A 9,077-nucleotide genomic window follows, 5' to 3' on the forward strand; every position below is an offset into this window, starting at 1 on the left:
CCAACATGCTGAAACCCTGTCTCTATTAAAAGAACAAAAATTAGCCAAGCATGTAGTCTCAGCTACTCAGGAGGTTGGGGCATGAGAATCACTTGAGCCCAGGAGGTGGAGGTTGCAGTGAGCCGAGATTACACTACTATACTCCAGCTTGGGCGACAGAGCAAGACTCTGTCTCAAAGAAACAAAACAAAAAACATTTTTTTTTTTTTAGTAGAGACAGTCTCCCTATGTTGCCCAGACTAGTCTCAAACTCCTAGGCTCAAGCTCTTGCCTCAGCCTCCCAAAGCACTGGGATTACAGGCATGAGCCACCGTGCCCCGCCTAGACCATAGTATTTTGACTACGCATCCTTAGGGGAATATTTTTTTAAAGCACACAAAGCTGCAAAGAAATCTCACACTTTCCTCAATAGTCTTGCTGTAAATAGTAATATTGATATTATTACTTTGAAGCTATTTTATATACATTATAAAGCAAATAGCTAATTGTCTTAATGTTAATAGGACTAATATTTTCAGTGCAAGAGAAAAGTGATATAGGTATAAAATCAGTAAGGTTAATTAAACAATTGTATGGTTAAATTTGAATCAGATATATCGATATAAACTATTTTCGTTGTTTTCAAAAACACTTATTTCATAGCACTGTCCATTGAAATGACAACCCAGTAGTCATGATCTCTTGCAGTGTCTAAATTGCAGTCTATAAATATTCCTCACTAACTGGAACCTGGGCTTTTTATAGGAATGCTGATTGTTAGTATGTGGCCAGAATGAGCCTGAGACATCTTATTTTTGCCCAGGATATCGTCATGCTACAGAAACCAAGTAAGCAGTAAGACACACGAACCATCATGAATACATACAAAAACAAAAGCAAAGACAAAACCCCAAAAAACCGCTGACCTGTACACTTTGAAATGGTTAACATGGTACATTTATGTCACGCGTATGTTATGAGCTGAATTGCGTCCCACTTCCTGCCAATTTGAATCCTGATACCCTAACCCTGAGTACCTCGGAATGTGACTGTTTGGAGATAGGGCCTTTAAAGAGGTAATTAAGTAAAAATGGAGTGAAGGCCCTAACTCGGTATGACTGGCATCCTCATAAGAAGAGGAAATTGGGCCAAGCGCAGTGGCTCACGCCTGTTATCCCAGCACTTTGGGAGGCCAAGGTGGGCAGATCACAAGATCAGGAGTTTGAGACCAGCCTGACCAACGTAGTGAAACCCCGTCTCATCTAAAAATACAAAAATTAGCCGTGTCTGGTAGCGCATGCCTGTAATCCCAGCTACTTGGGAGACTGAGGCAGGAGAATCACTTGAACCCAGGAGGTGGAGGATGCAGTGAGCCGAGATCACGCCACCGCACTTCAGCCTGGGCGACAGAGCAAGACTCGGTCTCAAAAGAAAAAAAAAAAAGAAGAAATTGGGACACGAAGAGAGAGAGAGAGGGAGAGAGGGAGGGAGATACCAGACACGCATGTGCACAGTTAGAAGACTGTGTCTGCAAGCCAAGGAGAGGGGCCTTAGGAGAAACCAACCCTGCTGACACCTTGATGTCAGACTTCCAGCCTCCTGAACTGTGAAAGAATACATTTCTGTTGTGTAAGCCACCCAGTTTGTGGGATTTTAAGGCAGCTCTAGAAAACTAATACAATATATTTTACCACAATTAGAAAAACCAACCAACCAACCAACCAACCAACCAACCAACCAACAAGAAAACCCTAAGTTGACACTTAACAGAACAGAAAGCTCAAAACAAGCAAACAAAAGTATGCATTAGCCACCTGAATGTCTGTGGTCTGCTCTTGAAGGTTCCAGAAAGAATGAGCCATGTCAACTGGTGTCAACATATCTGAGTGGGTCCTAGTTTCATCTGGGTCCTCAATGCTGGCGGTCAGCTCTCTTGCCTGCCCTTGTTTGGCGTCTTCTCCCTCCACAAGGCCTGTTCCACACCTTTGCCATTGCTCCCCGCTCCCTGTTGACTGGCAGTGGGGGGCCCTTCCAGCAGATGACTTTGTTTCTTCCCTCATAGAAAAGCAGGGACCAACCAGCCTGACATCTCTCTCCCTCCCAGGGCCCCTGCAAACACTCAAGTCTACACCGTCTCCTGTCTTTCCTTCTTCCCCTCCAGTCTCTCAAACGTGGAGGTGTCCCACATCCTTTCAGTCCCCCGCCATTTTTGTGCTTTCTCACCTTTTTAGAACACTTTCTCCATCAATTCCTCTTGTTTTTTCTGTTTTCTAACCCCCTGTATTCATAATGCTTCTCCCTTTTTTTTTTTTTTTTTTTTTTTTAAAACCATCACTTCAACCTCTTTTTCTACGGGTTCCTTTCCAGAAGCCTCTAACTAGGTTCAAATCTCCCTCCTGCCCAATACATACATGCTGCCTTGATCCCAAGCTTTCTCTAGCTATCACAACCTCTCCATCACTCCCTTTCCATCCACCATTCTTAAAGAATTCTACTCCAGTTACCACTATATTCCCACTTTCCCTTCATCCTGCTGCCTCTTGAAGTCTGGCTTTTGCTCGCACCACTCAACAATAACTATTCTGACAAAGCTCTTTCAAACTTCCTGTTGGATTGCTTGCCTTCCTCCGTTGCTTGTGGGCTTCTTCTCTTTTATGCGTGTACAACTGGCATCTCAGACTCTGTATATCCCAAGCCAACATATCAGTATTTTTCTCAAGTGCACTTCCCTTCCTGAGTTCTTTATTTTTGTTAATGGAGCTACTGTCACCCAGCTCCATACTTCAGTATCATATTTGGGCTTTGGGGTTATTTATTTATTTATGTCTTATTTTCTTTTCTTTTCCAAGATGGAGTCTGGCTCTGTTGCCCAGACTGGAGTGCGATGGCGTGATCTCAGCTCACTGCAACCTCCACCTCCCGGGTTCAAGCGATTCTCCTGCCTCAGCCTCCTGGTAGCTGGGATTACAGGCACGCAGCACCACAGCCAGCTAATTCTGTGTTTTTAGTAGAGATGGGGTTTCACTATGTGGGCCAGGCTGGTCTCGAACTCCTGACCTCAGGTGATCCACCCTCCTCGAACTCCCAATGTGCTGGGATTACATATTTATTTTTATTTTATTTTATTTTATTTTATTTTATGTATTTATTTTATTTATTTTTATTTTTATTTTTTGAGACGGAGTCTTGCTCTGTCGCCCAGGCTGGAGTGCAGTGGCATGGTCTTGGCTCACTGCAAGCTCCGCCTCCCAGGTTCACACCATTCTCCTGCCTCAGCCTCCTGAGTAGCTGGGACTACAGGTGCCTGCCACCATGCCCGGCTAATTTTTTTCTATTTTTCATAGAGATGGGGTTGCACCATGTTAGCCAGGATGGTCTTGAGCTCCTGACCTTGAGAACCACCTGCCTCGGCCTCCCAAAGTGCTGGGATTACAGGCGTGAGCCACCGCGCCCGGCCTATTTATTTATTTTTGAGATGAAGTCTCGCTTTTGTCACCCAGGCAATGGTGCGATCTCAGCTCACTGCAACCTCTGCCCCCCAGGTTCAAGTGATTCTCCTGCTTCAACCTCCTCAGTAGCTGGGATTACATACGCCTGCCACCATGCCCAGTTGATTTTTGTATTTTTAGTAGAGACAGGGTTTCACCATGTTGGCCATGCTGGTCTCGAACTCCTGACCTCAGGTGATCCACCCACCTTGGCCTCCCAAAGTGCTGGGATTACAGGCTTGAGCCACCACGCCCAGCTCATATTTATTTATTTTTTAAAGCAATTTAAACTAGTTTTCTTCATTAGGTAATTCATCCAAAAGGTTCAAGATTTAAACTATTCAAATTATAAACACTAAAAAGACTCTCTTTCACTACTGACCCCCAGCCACCCCACTTCTCTTAAACAAGCCACTTAATGTCATCAATTCTATACGTATTTCTCTAGGGATATATAAACATATGTAAGCAAAGATGTTTGTTTGTTTACATATTTCCTTTTTATGGCCAGGTGCAGTGGCTCCTGCCTTTATGGCACTTTGGGAGGCCACCTTGGGCAGATCTCTTGAGCCCAAGAGTTTAAGACCAGCCTGGACAACAAGTGAAACTCCATCTCTACTAAAAAAATACAAAAAAAAAAAAAGGGCCAGGCATGGTGGCTTGTGGAAGAATCACCTGAGCCTGGGGAGGTCGAGACTGTGGTGAGCCATGATTGTGCCACTGCACTCCAGCCTGGGCGACTGAGTGAGACTCTGGCTCAAAAAACAAAACATATTTCCCTTTTAAAAATGCAAATGAGGCCATGTGAGCTATGTTCGTGCCACTGCACTCTAGCCTGGGCAACACAGTGAGACTCTGTTTAAAAAAAAAAAATAAATAGTGCTCACTTTGGCAGCATGTATAAAACCGCACATCTACAACCATCTGACCTTTGACAAACCTGACTAAAACAAGCAATGGGGAAAGGATTCCCTGTTCAATAAATGGTGCTGGGAAAACTGGCTAGCCATATGCAGAAAATTGAAACTCGATCCTTTCCTTACACCTTTATACAAAATTAACTCAAGATGGATTAAAGGCTTAAATGTAAAACCCCAAACTACAAAAAACCCTAAGAGAAAATCTAGGCAATACCATTTAGGACATAGGGATGGGCAAAGATTTTATGATAAAATTGCCAAAAACAATCACAACAAAAGCAAAATTCTACAAATGGGATCTAATTAAACTAAAGAGCTTATGCACAGCAAAAGAAATTATCATCAGCTGGGCGTGGCAGCTCATGCCTGTAATCCCTGCACTTTCGGAGGCAGGCGGATCTCTTGAGGTCAGGAGTTCAAGATCAACCTGGCCAACATAGTGAAACCCCGTCTCTACTAAAAACACTAAAATTAGCTGGGCGTGGTGGCATACACCTATAATCCTAGTTACTCAGGAGGCTGAGGCAGGAGAATCACTTGAACCCAGGAGGCGGAGGTTGTAGTCAGCCGAGATCGCGTCGTTGCACTCCAGCCTTGGCAACAAGTTTTTGAAACTCTGCCCCCCACCAAAAAAAAAAGAGAAATGCAAATCAAAACCACAATGAGATACCATCTCACACCAGTCAGAATGGCGATTATTAAAAAGTCAAGAAATGACAGATGCTGGTGAGATTGCAGAGAAATAGGAATGCTTTTACACTGTTGGTGGGAATGTAAATGAGTTCAACCACTGTGGAAGATAGTGTGGCGATTCCTCAAAGATTTAGAACCGGAGATACCATTTGACCCAGCAATCCCATTACTGGGTATATACCCAAAGGAATATAAATCATTCTATTATAAAGATACATGCACACGTATGTTCACTGCAGCACTATTCACAATAGCAAAGACATGGAATCAACCCAAATGCCCATCAATGATAGACTGAATAAAGAAAATATGGTGGCCGGGCGCGGTGGCTCAAGCCTGTAATCCCAGCACTTTGGGAGGCTGAGACAGGTGGATCACGAGGTCAGGAGATCGAGACCATCCTGGCTAACAAGGTGAAACCCCGTCTCTACTAAAAATACAAAAAACTAGCCGGGTGAGTTGGCGGGCGCCTGTAATCCCAGCTACTCGGGAGGCTGAGGCAGGAGAATGGCGTAAACCCGGGAGGCAGAGCTTGCAGTGAGCTGAGATCCGGCCACTACACTCCAGCCTGGGCGACAGAGCCAGACTCCGTCTCAAAAAAAAAAAAAAAAAATTAGAAAATATGGTACATATACACCATGGAATACTATGCAGCCATAAAAAAAACAAGATCATGTCCTTTACAGGTACATGGATGGAGCTGGAAGCCATTATCCTTAGCAAACTAATGCAGGAACAGAAAACCAAACACCACATGTTCTCACTTATAAGTGGGAGCTGAACAGTGAGAACACGTGGACACAGGGAGGGGAACAACACTTACTGGGGCCTGTCAGGGGAGGATGGTGGGGGAAGAGTACTAGGGAAAAGAGCTGATGCATGCGGGGTTTAATACCTAGCGATGGATTGATCTGTGCAGCAAACTACCATGGCACACGTTTACCTACATAACAGACCTGTACATCTTGCACATATACCCCGGAACTTAAAAAAAAAAAAATCAAGTGGCTGAACATTTTATAATTGATTAATTTTTTTAATTAGTCAAAAAAAGAAGAAAAAACAAGCAATAAATAAATACAATTTAAAAAATAAAAATGCAAATGATAGCTTGCCACATACACAGTTCTATCCCTTGCGTTTTTCATGTACATGTCTTGGATGTGACCTTACTGAATGCTCTCTCATTCTTTGTTATAGCTGCATAGTGTTTAGCAGTGTTTCTGATTTCTCTACTCTTTTGTCTCCAACATCTACTCAATGGCCAAGTTATATTAATGATGTATTATTTTTCTTATGGCATTTACATTCCCAGTGCCGATTAGTTTAGACTTTCATGCCTGGATTGCCACAACAGCCTTCTGTTTGTCCTCTCCTTAGCCTTTCCTTTATTTCATGCTATTCTGTTAGATTCATCTTAAGTACTGCTCTGATTATGTTATTTCCCAGCTTAGTAATTTTCTCCTCTGCTGCAGAATCTGATGCTATGTTCTCTCCATTTTTCTTATTGCCCCCTCCTCCTTCATGCCCTGAACTCTTAAGTCACACCGAAGAGCCTGATGATCCTAGAGCAGACGTCATTCTCACGGGAGTGTTTTCCATATTGTTACTTTACCTTGAGGTATATGCCACGAAGTCCAAAACCACCCTGTCCTTCAGTTCAGCTCAGACACTAACTTTCCTCTGAAGGCCTCCTGATCCCGACAATTAGTCCAGCAAGCTAAAAGTGAGCCTGGCAAGGTGCCTAAGATACAACATTTAAGGGGTTGCTCATTCTCAGGGTCATGCAAGCACCAACCCTGCATTCACACACCCTGAGAGTGTGAATTAAATTTTGTCTTCTTAAATTTTGCCTCCTCAGTGGCTCGCTGACCTCTCCCTAGTCCCAGGCTTACCTTAGCAGTCCTAGGTCTCCTCTAAACCCCCAAAGAGCTTGATTTGCACATCTCTAAGGGTGTTCTCTTCCTAGCCTGCACTGTAGTTATTAAAGTACAGACTTCATTTTCTCCCCACTAAGTTCCTTGAGGGCGGCACCACGCCTGACCCATACTGGATCCCAGGTGCCTCTCACAGAACCTCACACAAGCCCATGCATATTTGTTACAGCTCTTTAGGTTAGGAGTGTCTACTCACCTGAAACCACGCTCAAAGGACTTTCACTAAAAAAGGTAAAGGCAATCAGGAGCTATTCAGGAACTTAAGAAATCCAAAGGCAGGAATCCTGTGGGTCTCAGGAAGAGAATCAGAAACTAGAGCACTGTGGGGACTCCAGGAACTCCCGCCCCACTCCCGCCCGCTTCCTCTCTATCTGCTTCTCTGTGTGCCTCTGCCTTGCTCCTCTCTCCCTAATGACAGACTTTGTTTCTCACTTCATTTAGCGGAAAATTGCCTCTGCCTACAGCTTCCAAAGGTGGGTAAGTTGCAGCTCAAGTACACACACACAGAAGGGCATAGAGAGACAGACAGAGATCTAAACTTCAATTTCAAAATCTCCATGAAAGGCTCTAATTGGCCCAGGTTGAGTTAGGAACCTGCTTCTGGACCAACCATCTGTGGCCAGAAGGCACTGCAGGAATATGGCAATCTTGGGGACCTCAGTGGTGTTCATGCATCTTATCTCCATAGCTCCATCATTAGTGTGATCAGCTCCATCATCAGCTCTGGCTTCCAGTTTCTGTATCTTTTAGCCAAACATTCTAAATTCCCAAGACAGAGAATAAACTTTGCATTGCTTGGGTTGGGTGACCACCCCTGAATCACTCAGCAATGGGGGGCAGAGAGAGAGGGTCTCAAATACAGGCATGACTGGTGGAGGTCATCTCTGTGAATGGGGGTTTCTACAGAAGGGGGACTCTGTTGAACTAGTGAGTCATACCCAAAGATGACTGTTACGAGGTATTTGTTGAATAAATAAATGCAATGACTGAATGATCTCATTTTAAAAAGAGCAACTGTCCAAAGCTATTAGCTAAGTAGTAGACAGTTATTTGAAAACTCACTCAAACACTCAAAACGTAATCAGTCTCTGAGCCTTGATGAAACTTTTGGTGGCTGGGCATGATGGCTCACACCTGTAATCCCAGCACTTTGGGAGGCCGAGGCAGGTGGATCGAGACCAGCCTGGCCAAGATGGTGAAACCCCGTCCCTACTAAAAACACAAAAATTAGCTGAACGTGGTGGCACTCGCCTGTAATTCCAGCTACTTAGGAGGCTGAGGCATGAGAATTGCTTGAACCCGGGAGGTGGAAGTTGCTGTGAGCCAAGATCATGCCACTGCACTCCAGCCTGGATGACGGGGCAAGACTGTCTCAAAAACCAAAACCTTTCTTCCCAATGTCTCTCAAATCCCTCCCTTCCCTCTATTTCACCACCACCACCACCACGGTTTGCACTCAGGTCTGATGCTCTGCTGGGCCTTCTTCACTTCCATTCCAGCCGCTGACTGTACCCAGAATAATCTGCTCCAAACACATGGCCTTCCTGTTCTCACCAGCCACTCGATCTGTCTGAAACCAAACACATCCTTTCTATTGAAATTCACTTCCCATTAGAGGACTGTCAACGACACTACCATCTCTCCAGCATTTAGTTCTTGAACACCTGGAATTACTTCTGACCTTTGCCCTCCTCGTCCTTCACTATCTCATCAGTTATCAAGCAGTGTTGACTTTTTCTTTATCGGCTTTGTTGGTCTTCTTCTTTTCATTTCTTTCAGTCATCTCCAACCTGACTGTTAGGGAGTTTAGGAAATCATTCAAGGGCTGATTAATAAGATGGTATGGAGAGGATATTTGGTTGGGGGTGTGGGAATGTCTGAATCCTGTCTTGGCCAGCCATCTCTACTCCTCATGAGGAATGTGGGGAGTACATGTGCAATGACACACCAGGGAAAGAAGCACTTTATTATTAGCTGGGTATGAACCACAATGCAGAAGTCAGGAAAGATAGGCTGGGCTCTGGTCATCTCTGTCTATCCTCCCCACATCAATGCCCAAA

Source organism: Chlorocebus sabaeus, chromosome 21 (genome assembly GCF_047675955.1).
Source record: "Chlorocebus sabaeus isolate Y175 chromosome 21, mChlSab1.0.hap1, whole genome shotgun sequence".
Taxonomy (NCBI): domain Eukaryota; kingdom Metazoa; phylum Chordata; class Mammalia; order Primates; family Cercopithecidae; genus Chlorocebus; species Chlorocebus sabaeus.